The following is an 18,701-nucleotide window of genomic DNA, read 5'->3' as shown; positions in this document are numbered from 1 at the left end:
AAGCCAAAACCATTAGATAAAACTGAAGTGTATACCTTTCAGCAGTTCATGCATAAGTCCTCTGTCTTAGATATCACAGACCAAAAGAGACTCTGATCGTATCCCTCTGTTGAGTCTTTCTGACTGAGGAAAGTGGTTTATTTAGTGGAGGAAAACCTAGATCTTTGCTCCCCGCAGCAGAGACTTGCACTGCACAGGCTTGGTCATGAAAAGGAAATACGAGTCACACAGAGAGAGAAAGCCTACATGCTCTGGTAAGATTATCGTTACACAGCCATATCACTGGGTAGTAAATTGTTTGTTTATGTTTTCTGATTGACAATAGTTGACATTGAGCTTGTAATAAAAAGATAGCTTTAAGCATGTTGCATTAAAGTACTAAGCTATTTATATTCTGTTGATTAAAGGTTTCCCAGAGATGTTTTTACTTATAAGTATACATAATATTTTTGCATTTTGCATCAACATATATTGTGTCACATCTAACAAAGGCATTAGTGTATATAAATTATTCACAGTTATCTTCTTATTCTTATTGTCTTCTTATTGCTCAGTTTCTCGGTCAGCCAGGGCACCTTTGGTGGAATTAGTTGAGCAAAAATCGTTCATAGAAATATGTGTAGCATCATTCGCATGATTCTCTGCATAGATCAATAGAGCTAATAATTGTCCAAATAAACCAAAGAACATCATAAATATGCACACAAAATTATGTGTTCTCAGTCTTGGTTTCTTGAATTATTTTTTGCATGATTACAAACAGTCTGTTACAAAATAATCACATAAACTTCTATGCTATGTGTATCACTTTGGTCTGTTATGACCGTTATTAAAATGTTTCGATTGTAAAAATCATCAGGATTCATGCTGAAAAAACATTTTTTACTCACTTCCAACCTTAAATTTATTATTATGAACTTATTTTCTCAAGTATGTGTCCTTGTGTTGTCATCTTGCTATTTCTTATTACTTTTTACTAAACCTCTTCCATAAGGAGGGTAGAGGTCATGTGGGGCAGTCTTTTTTTTGGACTTGGAAGGGATCCACCTTCTGTTTAAAAGACTTTCTAACAAAATGATTGTTTGCTAACACTTAGAATCTAACCTGATGGAAGGACAGGATTGAATGCTGAGCCAAAAAGGAAAAAAGCTATAGAGCCACCGTACTAATTGATAAAGCAGAAACACCTTTAACACCTTTCCAGAAACAAGTCAATGCCAGCGACTGAAGATTGATTCCTCTTGTGCATCGCTCAGCATGCCCTCGGGGCCTAAAATGAAACGCACCCTTGCTGTGACAGTTTCAATATGATGCCAATTTCCTGGTACAAGCCGACAGGAGTAGTGCTGTTTAAGAACAATCAATAACAGCAGAGTGGAAATGGAAGGAGCTCATTCAGTGAAGTGTAATATTTGCACTCTAACAGTGTGTAGTGTGTGTGCTGTAGGTGGGTATGTGGTTGTTTCTATGTCCTCAAGAGCACCCGTGTAAATTAATTAACCCGATAAAAAAGGTACACAAAGAATCTAAATCGAAAGCACACTGCTTGGATGATTATATGGAGAATGCATTACATGAAGATAGCAGAACTGTGTTAAATCTTCTGTTCAAATTTGTAAGTTTACATTCAGTCTGAATGTGAACCTTAAAAAACAGCTTTAAGGTGTATTCAGACTTGAGTAAAAGAGCAGTATCAGGGATGGGTAAATAACATTGATTATCCTGTAACAATGCCATGTCCTGCCGAGAAACCTTGGGTTCTGGCATTCGTGTGGATGTTACTTTGACATGTACCATCCACCTAAGCATTTTTTAGACCAAAGAACATTTCACCATGGTGGCATCACTCCCTTGTGTCAGCAGTTTCTCCTGTAAGACTTTACTGCAACATCACAAAACCTGCTCCTGGCTCAAGGAGCAGACAGTGTAAGGACTTGCCCAAGCCTCAAAAAAAGCTAAACTCATTGTGCCCTTGTGTCGTGCATTGGAACAATCCTAATCCACCGTTCAGGGTCCCAGAAAACCACCACAGGACAACCCCAAAGGTCAAGTATATGTGCCTGTTTAGGCGGCACAATAGTGGCCTTGACAAAAAAAATGCAGGTGGTTACAATGTTGTTGCTTATTAGTGTAAACTCACCACTGTGTATGAATAAGACGGTCATCAACATGAACTTTTGCATATTCATTTTGTCATAGAGAGATTCTACATGTGATAATGAAACATTGGAGATGTGCTGTTTGTCGACATTCAATCTGAGAAATACTCCCTTTCGCATTCCCCCCACACAAGACAACAAAAACACACACACTCGCTTTGAACGTAAACAACTGTTTCACAGTGGCACCCAGAGGGTAAATCTCCAGGCACATGTCAACGAGTCACGATGACAGCTTAAAAATACCATCCAGAGAGCCCAAACAGCACACAGACAACTTGAACCCTGCGCTGAGCCTCTAAGGCAGCACTTCCACACGGGGTTCACACAATATTTGCCCCTGTTGATGTAGATGATAGACTTAAAGCCATACTATGTAACTTCTCAAAAAGCCCATTATGGAGCTCCCCCTACAGGCTTGGAGGTAATGTACGGTTAAGACACTGTTGTAAATCTCTTTCTCTTCCTTGCTTCATCAGTCAACGTCTTCTTCTGTTTCTTCGGTGCCTCTGCCATGATGATCGTACTGACAATGTTGCGCTAGCTTAGCCTTATAACTGGGAGCGTGAGAGGGGTCTATTTGTTTTTGCGGTAGGTGTGCCAGAAAGCAAGTCGAAGTACTTCCGCTCAGCTCCCAGGCCGGTCCAGCAAAGTTACATAGCGCAGTTATTCCAACTCAGACCCCCGAAGGGCATAGGAGACAGGCCAATCATAATATTAAAACTCATTCTAGCCGCACAATTTTTTTCAAGCTGTTATTTTAAGGTAGAAATGTTACATAGTATTACTTTAAACCACCAAAGGCCCTTACGGTACAACCACTTCAATTAAAAAGTGATGATTGCATATATAAATGTTAACCACAAATGGCACACATAGCAAACTGAGCTCAGAATACCACCCATCAAACTAATAGAAAATATTTGACTTGGTCCTGATTCCCCCTTTAAAGCTGCAGTCTGCAACTCTTTTTCAAGCATAATGCCTGGAACTGTCCGGGGATTCTGAAAGTAGTACATTAAATACCCCAATACAAAAAAAAAAAGAGTTCTCTAGGTCCCCTATATGTCCTGCTAGGTCCCTCCAAAGCCAGCAGGTTTATTTACAAAATTGCAGACCGGACCGGTAAAAGGTAACCAATCAGGTTTACGAGCTGGGCTCTGCTGCCTGTCAATCACCGATTGTGCACGTGCGATACAAGGTAGGCTCGTCCCCACGCTTATTTATCTAGACTATTGAACTTCATTACGGGCTAGTCTACTTACTGTGTCTTCCATGATCGCAAATGACAGGTGAGTTGATGAATGAGGAGTCGTGTAGGTGCATCTGGCGTGCACGTGTACGTGCACGAGTTCTCATGTGTTTTGAAGGGGCGGGACAGGAAGTTGAATAACTTTTTATTTTTCGGTTAAAAAATAAGCATTTCTTGCATTTTGCGACTACGGAGGTCACCGTTTTCAACTTCAAGCGTTCTGATAGATCATGTAAACTCTTAAAATGCCAAAAAGTAGGACTTTACATATGACAACAACAAATCTTGCAGACTGCAGCTTTAAGCACAATCATGTCATGAGTTATGTGTTGAACTTTTCCAGATTACCACCAGTAGAGTTTTGTGCCAGGTGCTTGGCAGGTTAATATAAAGCTCTTATTGTAATTTCTCTGTTACATCACAAGTTCCATAAACCTTGGGTTTCACTGCCATCCGTTCCTCTTTGTTATGTTAAATTTATAAGAAGCTAATGTTAAGAACTATTGCTTACACGTCCAAAGTGGGAATAAGAAAGAATGTCATTAAAAAGATTTCCTTAGCAGAATATAAAATATTATTTAAGTAATTGGAGAGTATTATGTGCGATCCACATGACAATTTAATTGTCATGTGGTTTCACATCACTTTCATGGAAATGACTGGCTGATCCCGTCACTGCACCACAACACATTGCTGTTGATTTAACTGATGCAGTTCTTGTTGCTCACTTTAGTCCATTTACATATCCTTGACATCAACATTAGCAACAGTGAAGAGCTCCATGGATAATAACTCCCCTTCTCCTCTTCAGCCCTCCCTTCCTCTTGTCACATTCTCTTTCAGTGTAAACTATCTTGTTAAGGTCCCTTGAGATTCTGTCATTTGTGATGTGCGTATGAGCTGCTGCTGTTGACACAGCAGTATGTGTAGGTCAGCTGTGTCACAGCTGGGAGGGGACAGATAGGGGACAAACACAAGCATACACACAAATTAGTACCATTATCCTGACCTCACGCAAACCAAGGAGGTGAGAGGAGAAGAGATGGGATGAGGTGGTGAGAAGATGATGAATAGATCGATGAGGAAAGGAAGAGGGGGAGAACAGGAAATATCTAGGAAATGTCACCTCCATGGGGTTTTCGCCATGTTTGTTCTTGTTTAGTTTTTAGTTTTATCATGTTTTCGTTCTTTCTCATGCCTTGGTTTCTAGTTCATGTTTAGTTTTTAGTTTAGCCATGCCTTAGTTTTCTAGTCCAGGCCCGATATTTAGTTTAGCCATAGTTTCTGTTGCTCTGCCATCACCTTCATTCACATCACCTGTGTTTTTCCCCCAGCTGCACTCACTCACCTATCACTCAGTCAGTTTGTAGTTTCCAGGTTTCCCCATTCACCTGGTCAGATCCTTACACCCTTCACCACGGTCACAGCCAAGCCAAGCCAAGCCAAGCCAAGCCAAGCCAAGCCAAGCCAAGCCAAGCCAAGCCAAGCCAAGCCAAGCCAAGCCAAGCCAAATCTTTTGTTTCTTCTCAGTCATGTTTCGTTTTGTCTTAGTCATGTTTTGTTTTGCTTCAGTCTACTTTTGGTATCCGGCTCAGCCGCGCTTTGAGTTAACCTTGTTTTTGTGGAATAATAAATCAAGTTTGCTTTTTGAAGTCCGCATCCGTGTCCTTTTACGCCTCCCACCCACCAAACCTGACAGGATATCAGGCAAGTTAAAAGGACAAAGGAATTTAGGTGGGCAACCAGACATTATCACATTTTATGCTGTGATGTGATGAAGGAGGAAGATAAAAGAAAATAGAAAGGAAGTAAAATGATAGTGGGAGGAAAAATGAAGATTAGAGGGGTGCTGATAATCTAAAAAGCTAAACAATATCCAGGTGCTTCAAAAATTTGTGCTTTTATTTATATGAATCAAGTTAACATTCCAACAAGGCATGTTGTAATAAATGTTGAATCCGAAAGAATGAAACGTCAAGATTGTCTTGATAATACACTGATATCATAGTGATTTGATTATGGCCAATAACATCAAAAATATCTTGATTTCAAATTGGGAGTACTGTACACTTTTTACAGTTCCTATCTCTTACTTTAACCTTAATTCAGTAACTTGAAGGTAAAAAGGTTTTTTAAAAGTAAATTAGTAGACAGCAGTCTATTTTTTTTATTAGAGGTTTCTATTGATTTTTTTATTTTTTATTTTTTTAATTTTTTAATTTTTTGATATTATCAGCACCGTGCTTTTCATCATGATAATTGTTGAGGTCACTTTTGATATAATAACAGCTCCAACCTCAAAGGCCAGAACAGTTACCCAAAATGACGCCTTTTTTTGGGGGGGTGCTTCGTCTTGACTTTTTGACTTTAAGTCAAGTCTAAGGTATGTCTGTTTTCCATCCATCCATCCATCATCTTTTAAATAATGTTATTTCTGTCATTTGACTTTTGCAAAAGTTTATATGTATATTGCCTGCAAATAATAGAAACTGCAGACACCTATATTTTAAGTGGCAAAAGAAAGCAGGATGACATAACCCCCTCCTCTGGGAATAGTTTCCATTTTAAGCCCGTTTTGTAGCTTGCTGCTAGCCAGGCAACCACCGTATTTAGCAAAACTCTTGCACAGTACACCTAGTGTGAAATATCAAAGAGTATCTGGGCACAAACATAGAGGAGAACAGTACTAGGAATTTATTATTAATATTTTCTTTTTTATCAAATGCGGCCATTAACTACAATTGTGTCAAATGTGTTCTGCAAAAAATGTTGACTTTACAATCCTTTTTTTCTTTTTTATTTCTGGACTTTTGGGCCTTAATGTGATAGTGACAGAGGAGATGGTCTGGAAATATCAGCTGGGCAATGACATGACAGTGAAGACAGACACCGGATATTAAAACTAGACATGTGATTATGAACACTAGTTTCTCAGCTTATACGTTGCCCCATATTCTCTTTCTGTGCTTTACAAATAGGAAAAACTAACTCTTATCACAAAACCAAATTCATACAATGTGACTGTGAAAAGACATGTGTACCCTTTTTGTAAGTAGACACAATCATTAAAAAAGGCTAACTCAGGCACGTCTCTCACCTTACCTCCTCCACACACCCATATTGTCACCCTCTTTTAAATTCAAGCGCAGTGACACCATGTAGTCTCACCTCCCTAAAAATTGCCCTTCCCTGTGTTTTAAATATGATGAGCTCTGCCACCTTCGTTGACAAGACTAGCTATATGACCTTCAGAAAACGGCGTCCAATTGACTGATGTCTGCTTTCTTCAAACTATAATGAAGTGCTTTCTTTAACCAGTTATTACTAAACGTAAGAGCTGTAACACTTCCTTTCCAGGCAAACAAATCTACAAAATAACAGCTTCTTAGCCACAGGGAGGAGGAGGGCGAGAGCTGCAGGTAAATGGTTTCAAGTCTGAGATCTGCAACATTCAGTTTTTTTATACATTTTTTATCACAGCACTGAATTATCCCAGAGGTTAACATTGACAACAACCTTCAAAATACATAGTAATTTTATCTCGGTGGCAAAGTTTTCCATTTATGTGGCAAAGTTGATATGATATAGTAACAATCATTAAAAAAAAAAAGAGCTCTACAACTGGTTCATTAAATAGTGCACATAGAGATTATTAATCTGCTTTTTATCAGTCCTAACAAATGCGTTAGCATGCATACACACATACTCTACATTTTTTGAATGCATAGACACACACACACACAGATGCACCCTCTGTTAACACTTCTTTGTCTTTAAAGCCTTCCTAAAATTCATTTACTGACGACATCATTAAAGGGATCTCCACAAGAGCCAATTACTGTTCATCCCCCTGAGTGTGTCTGCGGGATGATCTCTGTCTCTGTAGGTGTGTGTACGTGTGTGTGTGAAAACGATGGTAGGAAGAAAGACCCCCAAAGTGTATATGTCAAGCATTGAAAAATAACAGGACAGCATGAGTTGGCGTTTCCTTTTACTTTGGCCAAGGAGGTTATGTAAGTGGTCCCGTTTATCTGCAAGGCTTAAACAAATTGTCACGAAACTCGGATAATAAAACTGCAATATGCATCACCTCGCCCTCAATGAAGGGCACCATTTTAATATGTAATCGTTACAGCAATGGTCATTAATGCACAAGTGTATTTGTGTCTAAAAGACCAAAAAAAAAAAGTTTGAACTCTGGCCCATCTGGGTAAGTGGGCAGCCCAGTTTCACCAGAAATTGTAAAATGTGAATATTTGTTCACACATCCAATAGTAGTTTCACAATCCAGGCTTCAAAACTAGGAGATGACTTTGTTGCTCAGGGATTTATTTGGTGCCAGATAATGAGAGGTCACAGGACATAAACCACGTCTAATGAGTAAAGAGCATTGTAGTCAGTACTCTTCTTCCTTGCTGATTGAAATGACTGAAGCCTTTTGGTACTTCTAACCATTAATGAATGAAAACTGGATAGACAGATGTAAAGAGGTGATGCAGGAAGGATGCACATATCACCAGTCCAAAAACTCAGATGCCATAGTAAACACACGTCATGTGGTAATTTCAAATAAATACAATCATGACGTAAAATTTGTAGTGAAAATTTCATTTCTTTGTTGTTAGAAATAAGTGAACAACAGTTTTCAGTTGTGTTTTTGTGTCTGTTAAAGGTGTCTCTCGTGTGGTAAAAGGTTGTTCACACTGAAACAGACTCCGAGGTTTGACCACTAATTTTCGGAAGAAAAAAATCAGCAGGAGAGTTCAAAGAGTTGGGATCAAAACACGGCAACATCTTTGTCATGGAAAAATTCAATTTTTTTTTTTTTTCACAATGAAAAGTATAGAATAAGTTATATTTCTTACTATAATTTCCGTTGCTATTTATTGATCTATTGATCAATCTATCTATTGATTTATCTTATTTTTTGTCCTAACATAGTTTTAACCAAATTGTGTAATAAGAAAATACATCTAAATTGGAAGTCCAGTGCACAGTATGAGTATAAAAACACAGTTTGGTTACTTACAGTTTTACCAGTAAATTAATGAATGAATACTTATGCAAATACATATATAGCTTGAGATACATATCTTTCTTCAATAAATTCAAGGTTACGGGAACGACTACAAGTCCACCCAGCCTCCTCACAAGTAAAAATGTGTTTAGACTCATGAGTGAATGTACAGTGTAATAGATGTCTGACATTGGGAAAGCAAAATAACAGTTGAGTTTGCAAGTAGATATCCTTTGAATAACACGTGGTGCATTAAAAACAAGCAAAAAAATAAAAATAAATTCTTCTTTCTTGATAAAACTCTTACCCTCATTTTGAATTAATATATGTACGTATGCATCTCCAGTAATCACTAGTGTCTCAGCGAGCACAGGTCGCATATCAAATACTGCTGAGGAATAAAAAGAAATTGAATAAACAGACATTTTGTGACACAGAATCCCTTATCTCCCCCCGGGTTTAACAATGATACCGTTCCAGTAATTTCTTTTGAATTTAATTCCTGTTATCGACACTGACTGTGGCAGACTATTTGTAATGTCAGAAAGAAACTTAGAGCATCATAAATCCTCAGGGAATATATGCACCAAATTGAAATTCATTCCATTTTACACTAAGTAAATATTGCAAACGGTTCCAATACATTGCTTCAGTTCTCCATCTCTAAATAAAGCTAATGCCCTTTGACCGCCCTATGCCGCATCTGGTAACGATATCTATATATGCCATGCGAAATAGATATTAAGTGTATTTGTATTGTCATCTCGCTCTAAAGCTCTAAACTCTGCTCTGTTACCCAGTGTATTTCACTCTAGGTTGTTGTGTACATGCATCAAAGTCATAAGGGCAATTCCCTGTACATTTATTGCTCCTGGCAAATCAATTAATTTCTTTGAGCTCCACAGTTTCAGCTTAGGAGCTACTACTCAGCTGTGGAATAAAATGGATAAAAGTAATTTTAAAAAAAATGAACATGCCCAGAAAAAACTTTTAAAAGCTTTAAAAGCCTTTTTCCGGTTTTATGGTCAGGTTGGACAATAAAAATTAGTCATTTATTTCATTTGCAGATGTCCTCTTTTTAAAGAATTACATACAATCAATATCTTTAAATTGTGTGACTGAATATGATTGATTGTAAATTACATCCACCACATTGCATCTCAAGCTGTAACCCAGAAATCCTGTAATTCTACGCAACGTGCTAAGCAGCAGCTCTGGGTTCACAAAAAGAATAATCAAATCATGGCCTTCTGAATTTGTTTTTCTAACAACTTTAGTTAACTTATCAACCCAATCAAGTCAGCCTTTGGACATTTTTAACAGTGTTCAGAGTTAGGGTTACGCTGCACAGACTACTTTGTGGCTAGATCGAAGCAGTATTTCTAAATTTGACAAGTATTGGTTTAAAAGTAACATTGTCAAACTGAAGTTAAAGTTAAAGTTCACTGTAATGCCTGGAACAATTAGTAAAAATTGAATAACAAGTGATCAAATAGAAAGAGGAGTAAAGGAAGGAGATTCAATGCAGGTGCCCTGGGTCATTTGAAAGCCTAGAAAGGAAATGAAAAGTAAAGTGGATTAAAGGCAAAGGTCACACACACACACACACACACACACACATCCCTTTCACTGTCATCTAAACTCACACCTTTTCCATTTAGTGGTAACAGGCTTAGGAAATAGCCAGCGATTTGAAGTGTGCAACATCAGACCGGACCATTAGCAACACCCAAAGACATATATCTGTGGGAGCTGTGACCTTGAAGGGGTCTAAAGATATTTTGGAAATATCTAGCAGTTCCTTTGTTGTGGCATTGAATGAGGTTTTGTTGTTAAATCAGCAAAGCCCATCCATAAAATGTCCAACAGATTGCACAGTGGCAAAAACTACCACAGAGTGGAAAAACTGCTTCACTTGAGATTTTGCAAAATGTGAAATCTCAGAGTCGCTAAAGTGTGCAGGTAGAATACAAAAATCTTCTTTCAAGTTGTCTTGGATCAGAACTGGTTTACTGTATATAAGAATTACAATACAGAACTACATTACTATATTTAGAAAATAGTTGGATATTGAGAGTTTGGTAAATTGATTAAAAAAAAAAGTAAAACAATCCTTTAAATCTGCTCAAGTGCCTTAAACTATTGTGTCACGTTGTATTTTTTCTACCTAATATGTCTGAAACACAGCAGTCAACACAAAAAGATATTGCACCTAAAGAGTAATAAAAATTAAACAAAGTTACAAATGGTATATGTGATGACATTTAAAATATCTATTTTGTTTTTTTTCTGAAGACTCATGGAAATGAAATAGAATTCAAATGTGCCTTTACATTAGTAAATAAATCTAGGAATATTATTTCCTTCATATAAACTGCAACAAAAATGTAACACAGAGTTTACTTGCACAATGTAAATGAATGTATTAATATGCAGTGTAAAATCCACCAAACATGAATATTTTAACAAACATTGATAATGATCACATTCATATTTAAAAAAATGTGTTTCTTTAATTCTAATTACATTTTTTTTGTCTTCTTTTGATTTTTTCATTACTTGCCTAAGAAACCATACCTTCCTATAGGATCGGCAAATTTGTCTGTTTGATCTTTAACAAGTAATGTCTAAATGAATAAATAATTATGGATAATAATGAATAAATAAATGTACTGTCATCATCACCTCAAAGTACTTCAAAAATTTGCTGAATCAAAATGGATGTTTGACGCATGAGCGAAGGAGAAATAGATCGGAAAGGTGCAAAAGAGACTGATATATTGAGTGCATGTACATGGTGTGTGCATGGGTGTGTTAATGCAGCAGAGGCTGAATTATGGCTGGGATGGTATGTTGCGCCTCATGTCACACCTTTCCGCTCACCTCCATAAAATATACTGACCTCAATCAATAGCTAATTAACTGCTAATTACCATGCTAAAATCAAACACAAACATCCACCTATTGATATCTTAAGTAGGGTGGTGCCATGTGTTACACCTCTACAGGCTGTTTATCAGCACGAATCACATGCAAACCATCATTCAGGATACTCACAACATCGAAGTCAAAAGGTCAAAGGCTCCGTTCGACTAGTAGTAAACAGATAAAGAGAGAAAAGAAACACGCCAGCTTTACTAGTACCTAGAATTGATCTTTAAATAAACCCTAAAGTTTCACTCTCATGTTACTCTGCTCTCTCAATCATTCCCCTATCTCCTCCAGCTTCCACCAATCTCCCTTGCCCTGAATACTTGGCAGCAGTTGCCATGCCTCCACCTTGAGTTCCCTCAGGAAGCCAGGCTGTTTTGCTGCATTAGCGCCCTATCAATGGAATGCAGTTCAGACATTGCGGACAGGTCTGCGTGTGTGTGTCTTTGTCATAGTAAAGACAAAGTACGATTGGTAAAAGAGATGAGTAGCAACCGTTTAAAGGCCTACAGAAAGCTGACACTACACCCAATAAATAATGATAATACATACACAGAGGAACAATAATGATCATTGGACCCTACACCAAAACATTTCATAAACGCATGAAATTTGCGATTTTGAATTTGCCGCTAGGAAACCTTCCTTGAATTGCAAACTGGGGGGCGGGGCCTCCGTGTGACGTCACAAGTGCACTGGGTTGTCCTTGCTGCCGCTATTGTGGTATGCTTGTTGAGTGGTGAAGGCAACACAACGTTGGGTTCAGTGCAGTTTAGTAGTACGAAGTCAGTTACCAGTGTTTACCAACATTATGGAGCCGATATTAGCAGGAAAGAAGAAGGAGTTGGAGGAATACAACACAGGCAAACGTTGTGTGGCTTGGGGGTGCAGCAACACCTGTGCCATGAAGGACATATCTACGTTTTTGTTCCCAAAAGATAAAGGTAAGTCTGGGGTGAGTGGAAATATTTATGAAAAAATGTTGACCCGACCCGCTGTTAAAAAAAGTAGTCAATGTCTTAATGAACATCCTAGCGTCATGGTTTAATTCGTCTGCGCCTGTCGCTGCGTTTTCTGCCCCCCAGATGAGCTAACTGCCCCCCCAGATGAGCTAACTGTCCCCCCAGATGAGCTAACTGCCCTCAGCCGCGGTTAGTTTGTTTCATTGTGAGCCCCCTTATTAAAACGAACGCACAACGGTTTAAAACGGTTTAACGGTGTTAAAATTGTAAGATGGCATTGCTTGTAAGTTTATGTTGCCCCGCTTCAGCATTCAAAAGTTAAATTAGCGCTCAGCTAATGTCTATGTCTTTATTAACATATGTCTGTGAACGCGTGTCTCATTTTAGACAACCAAAAATAGTAGCCTACTGTACTTCTGACCACGTATCGCTGCGGCAGTTATTCAGCCAGTAAAGTGTATTTATTTTACAACATTGTGTCTACTGTTTGAATTACAAACGTTTACCACGTTATTTTTTAATTTTTATCTCAAACGACAAAACGACCCGACCGATTGCAACCCGAATATCATTAAAAATATTTTTTTATGACCCGCAACTGCGGGTGACCGCGGATGCCTGCGGGCGCCCGCTGGCTTCGGGTCAGGACTAATCAGGACTATTCAGGGACCTAAAATTATTTTAAAATCATAAAACAATTCCATGGTATATAAGGAATTGATCTGCCATTTCAGTTTTGTGCAAAAAATCACCTTTCTGTAGGCCTTTAAATGTATGTGTACATTTGTATACATGTTACAGTGACATGCATGGAAATGTAACCTCACTCAACCTTTATTCAGAGGCCCAACACGAGTATTTGGAGATCAAAAGGCATTTCCTCTTTATCAGTGTACACATACAGCATAATCACACAGAGTTTCATGTGTTATGAATAGTGAGGCACAATCTGTTTTTAAATGACAGAAGCGGTGGTAATTTTCCGCAATGCATATGGTAGGAATTTGTGTCTCACCAACTACGTAACAGACCTGCAAGCATCCACTCCTTTTGTGGCTCACATTTCATCCCACTTCTACATTTGTCATTTAGTCATTTATTATTATTTAGTTAGTAGTAGTATTATTATTGTTGTTTTATTGTTGTTAATACAATCATTGTAAATATTTAAAAAAGATGTTGAGCTACTTGACGAATTTGAATTTCCCCCATTGGGGGATAAATAAAGTATTTTTCTATTCTATTCTATTCCCCTAAATTTTAAAATAAAAGATCAGTCCAATCACATATCGCCTGGCACTTTTCCTGTCAGTTTGGTGTTACAGAAAATGTAAAGCAGTAAATCTCCTTTCCCCTCCAACCATGTCCTCCAGCTCTTGTTAGGGGAGCCTAGGGCCGTGTCTTGCTGGTTGGGATGTACAAACTCTCCTGGGCCCTCCCCAGGGTCTCCTCCCAGATGGATCTCACCTGAACAGCTCCACAGGGAGAAGTTCAGGAGGAATCTGATCAGATGGGTTAACAGTTGATGCTGTTTGGTTCCTAAATGCCCTCATTCTGCAGCCATTTCTCTCTTTGTCCTTTTCTGTAATGTTGTTTTTCTCATTTCGGCATGTTTGAATTTTAAGCAGTGCTAACATAAAGAAGGAAAGAAATAAACTGAAATTGTAGGAGAGAGAAAAAAAGAGGAATTGTCTAAATAGGCTGATGTGATGCTGTATCTCTGCCTTTATTCTTGTTAGCAGCCAGTCGCATGGCTTCCACTGTGGAGCTATTAAATACTCAAAAGGCCAAGCTGTTGAACCGCTTTCTCAGAGGTCGGACCTCTGGTCTTTCCAGCATCAGACCACTAATGTTTACATCCACTTAAGCGTCCCTCGCTAAATGTTATGAAACCGTGTAGTGTAAAATTGAGGGGGGGGGGAGCTGGCGCAGTACAAGCAGGTAATCACCATTCCAATTATCCCCGTGTTGAACAAATAAGCTGGACAGAGTCCACTTATAAGTTCATACCAATCTGTCCCAGGGTGAACTGAGCGCCTGGGATGCATATTTATTCTCACATTATGAGTTTGCAGTCCAAGCAGCGGTTCTCTTTAGTGATAGTATTTAAGAGTAAAGGTCTGGTGAAGTGATTTAAGGCTAGTTTTATTCAATAGAAGTTTTGGACTCATGCCTGTTATATTGCTATTTAAGACATCTCCTCCTCTTGAAAATATTAAGAAAGACATACTATTAGGATACAGTACTTCACTCACTTTTCATATATACTGTATGTCGCAGGGCATTTTATTCCAAGCTGAAGTGAGATTACCACAGTCAGCATCTAAAAGGTTTTAGATAAATGAACATAACTAAAAAAAAATATTCTGTAGCGGACAATAGACAGGCAACATTCTTAATTGGAGTACTTTGGTTCACTGTTGCTGGTATTTCTTTTCTTTTAATCAAAGTTAATATAAATAATAAAAAATTAACAGAAAGAACAGGGAATAGCCAACCATCCATCCATCCCATACTTTTCTTCTGCTTATCCAAGGTTGGGTAGCTGTGGCAATCGGATTGCCCTTTTCCCCAACGTTTTCTAATATCCTCACAAGTGACCTTGAGGCATTCCCAAGACAAATGATACATATAATTCCTCCATAGAGTTCTGGGTGTACCCGTAGGTCTTCTTTCTGCAGGGCATGCCTGTAAATCCTTGAAAGAAAGGTTCCCAAGAGACAACTAATCAGATGTCTGAATCACCTCAGCTGACTGCCTTTGTCACATGGGAGCAGCAACTCTACTCCGAGCCCACATTGGATTACTAAGCTCTTCACAGTATCTCTGAAGCTGAACCCAGCCACCATTCAGAGGAGACTTATTTTGGCATTTGTTCACCTCAGCACATGACCAAAGGTGATGCTTGGAATGTAGATTCACCAAATCGGATGCATTGCCGCCTGTTTCAGCTCCCTCTTAACCACAACAGCCTGGTACAGTCCATCATTACAGGTACAGTCCATCTCACACTCCATTTCACCTCACTCGTGAATGCAATCCCAAGATACTACAAGGTGCCTAAGGTAGTCCTTGCTTTAGGTAGCAACTCCACCTTAATCCAGGGTGAGCAGTCGTGCAATTTCCAACAGAGAATCATGGCATCAGACTTAAAGGTTCTCACTGAGGTGACTCTGAAGAGCCAACAGAATCTAATACCATCAGAATACCATCAAATATATGGTATTGACATTCCCAAACAGGGCACCCTCCTCAGCTCAACAGCCCCTTTAGATCCCTTGCATGAATATCACAATCAAGATCAGAGATGAGGGACAATCTTAATGTGATACAATCTCATGATATCGATATAGATATTTTTCTGTTATATCGACCTATTATATTTGTTTGTTTAACTTTGACAAAAGAAATGGCAACCCTAAATACATACACAGACACTTGAGAAAGAACCCTTGCAAATAAACACACATGCACACACGTACACACACCTAGGCGACAACAGGACCATGCAAACAGACATATTTGGGGCAGTGTTGACTTATATCCCTATGCTAATAAGCACATTAATTCGCATAAGGCCTGAGAACATTTCAGTAAAAAAGAATGAAACTACACACACACACACAAACCCACTCACTGCCTTTTCCTAAAGCCCTGAAGACCTCTTTGACAAAGACAGGAGAGCCAAAGTGAGAAAGTTTTCAAAGTAGGTTTTTTTTGTCAGGGTTGTAAGCTTAGATAATATTTCTATGAAACTGTATGAAGATTACTGAAAAGTTTTTTACCACTTAAAATGTAGTGCTCTTAAACTGCACCACTCATTTGCTACGTAATCCGCATACAGACCATCTCGAATCTATCCTCCAGAGATTAATTATATCATCAATAAAGGTCGAGTGTCAAAACCTTCTCGCTGCTCTTGATAAGGATGGATGGATTGTTCAGCTAAACATCAAACTGTTTGGTGTTCTTTTCTTATCAATGTCAATGCCAGTTCCTTGAAAACATGACCCCGAAGCCTCCAAAACCCATTATAAATACTGTGTTGTTATACTCTTTACATTTTATCTGACTTTTTGCATTTTTCATGTTTTCTATGCCTTTTTGTTGTTTTTACCCTGAGACTGTCCTGTTCTTTAAATAGTTGAACTTTCTGTGACACCCCTTACTCTTTAACTTCACCACTATAAATCTTTGGTCTTTATTTCTCTGTTCATCTCTTCCTCTAGCTGTTCCTCTTTGTCTCATAATTATCCCATTATGATGTAAAGAAAAGCAGAGTGCAAATGACCATTAGAAAATACTTGACTCCCCACTTTTACAAATTCACAATGACGGGTCCGGAGATAAGACGCTAAGTTGTGTGTGTTTTTGTGTCTGTGCACTTTCCCACCAATCTCTACATCAGCTGTCTATTATCCAAGCCTCTGCAGAATAATATATGGAACTACAGCCTGATAATGGCTGCACTCATCTCTGTGTGAGCAGAAAACAAAGCCTTGTGCCTGGACGGCAGTCATATGAAACTATGTGAAGAGGCGATTGGCCTTGTGTGGGTTTTTGTTAAATGACAGACAGGTGGGACGTCAATCCCATCAGGGAGTTGGTTAGCCTGTCCCGCAGGGCCCACCCCTGTCTACTGAGTGGGCCCTGATTGGATGATATGATTCCTAAAGTCAGATGGATTGAACTGCTTGAGGCGGAGAACAGTTGAAATGGCTGGAGAGGGAAAGAGTGTGAAACAAACAGAGAAAAATACTGTAAAATGAAACCTGAGAGCAAAATAGATGGATGAATGGTATAGCAGGGAGGAAATATACATCCGTGAGAGACTAACAGAGAAAATTTGACACACTAAGAGATAGGCAGAAGACAGAGAGAGCAGTAACTGTAAATTCAGACTGATAACTTGGCTTGAAGGAAAATGAATATGGATTTAAATAAATGACTTAGCCAAGGGAGATTAGTGGTAGATGGAGAGTGGGTGGTTGAGCTTTGAGACTCCTGGGCAGGTTTGAAGGCAGGGGAAAGAGGTGTAATAAACAAGTAGCTCATTCTATATACGCTGTATTATGTACCATCACAAACCAGTAAAGAAAAGTTTTTGTTTGGGAGTTTTGTTCTCTTTTTTTGCTTGGATTTTAATTCTATCTCAGCTTGTGAGAGGCCTGAAACCAGTGTGAAGAAATAAGCTTTGGAGTCCAGAGTTTAAGCATTTTAAAAGATGCTGCAAAGGTGTTGCTTGCTGTAACTTATTAAAACACTATACATGTGTTGAAGACTGTTCGATAAGACACCTCAATCTGATACTGTTCTTCCATGGGAATGCTCACCAACCTTTCAGCACATTGTCACCATGTCATAGAAATGTTTTGCCAACTATAGCACAGAGAAACAAAAAGTAGGTAATATAAACAAAATATATACACCAGGGCTCCACTTTCCAAACATAGATGCTGTCAAATCCAAAATTCTGTTGAAAAGTTTTCGTTACTGTGAACCTGAAAGCTAATTTAAAACTACTTAAAGTGGAGCTTTGAGCAAATAAAATCAGCACTCTGTATAGGCTGTATAGGCGATTAACAAATCGTTTGTTTAGTCATTTTCGTTCCATTCAACACAACATACTCTTAAGGAATGGGTCAACCCACTTAGAGACACAGACAAATGAGCGCGTGAGAGAAGGCGAAACTTTGATTCGTCACTCGGTCGTAGGCCTCGCCCATAGCCTTGTATGGCATGGCCACAGCTAATCTGATGGACAGGCGCTCCGCAGCTGAAATGGAGTCGTGTCTGTGACATGCAGATGGGACTGCAGATGGAAATTAGCTTCTGAACTACAATCTGGTGCAGGTCATCTCTTTACTTTGTAATTAATGTACTTTGCACATGGTCCCTGACTAAATAAAATAAAAAAATAAACCTGAAATCACGGCACCGATTTCAGGTGATCACGGCACCGTAGCGCCATTTCAGCTGCGGAGCGCCTGTAGTTGGTGTCCTGCCGAGAGATCACGGCACCGATCCTCCCGAGCAGGTCATCAAACTGGGTCCTGGTGAGCCTGAAATACCGCTGGAAGCGGCCGTCATCCGGACGCAACTCCTGGAGAAGGCGGTGTATGGAGCTAAATTTGTTTCAATAATATTTGTATATACGCAGAAGGGGATCCACAAATATGTCTTGATTTGCATGTGTGTTTTGATATCTACAAATAAAAAAATCATATTTGTAACTCGTATATTGATTTTTACAAATACAGATGTGCATTTGTAACTGAAATGGCATTTGTAAAACTGAAAATTGCCTTTGTGATATCTAATTTTGCATTTGTGCATTAACAGCACACGTAGGTTTCGTTTTTGCATTTGTGAATCAGCAC

The 18,701-nt window shown here is 38.8% G+C and overlaps 1 protein-coding gene across 1 annotated transcript in view; it reads left to right on the top strand.

Annotated features, from left to right (window-relative positions):
* The window catches only part of LOC142382046 (transmembrane protein 132D), a 281,279-nt gene that overhangs the window by 226,638 nt on the left and 35,940 nt on the right, over positions 1–18,701 (top strand). The gene's annotated exons all lie outside the window — the stretch shown is intronic.

Source organism: Odontesthes bonariensis, chromosome 6, assembly GCF_027942865.1.
Source record: "Odontesthes bonariensis isolate fOdoBon6 chromosome 6, fOdoBon6.hap1, whole genome shotgun sequence".
Classification (NCBI taxonomy): domain Eukaryota; kingdom Metazoa; phylum Chordata; class Actinopteri; order Atheriniformes; family Atherinopsidae; genus Odontesthes; species Odontesthes bonariensis.
This window is presented reverse-complemented; position numbering and strand designations above follow the sequence as displayed.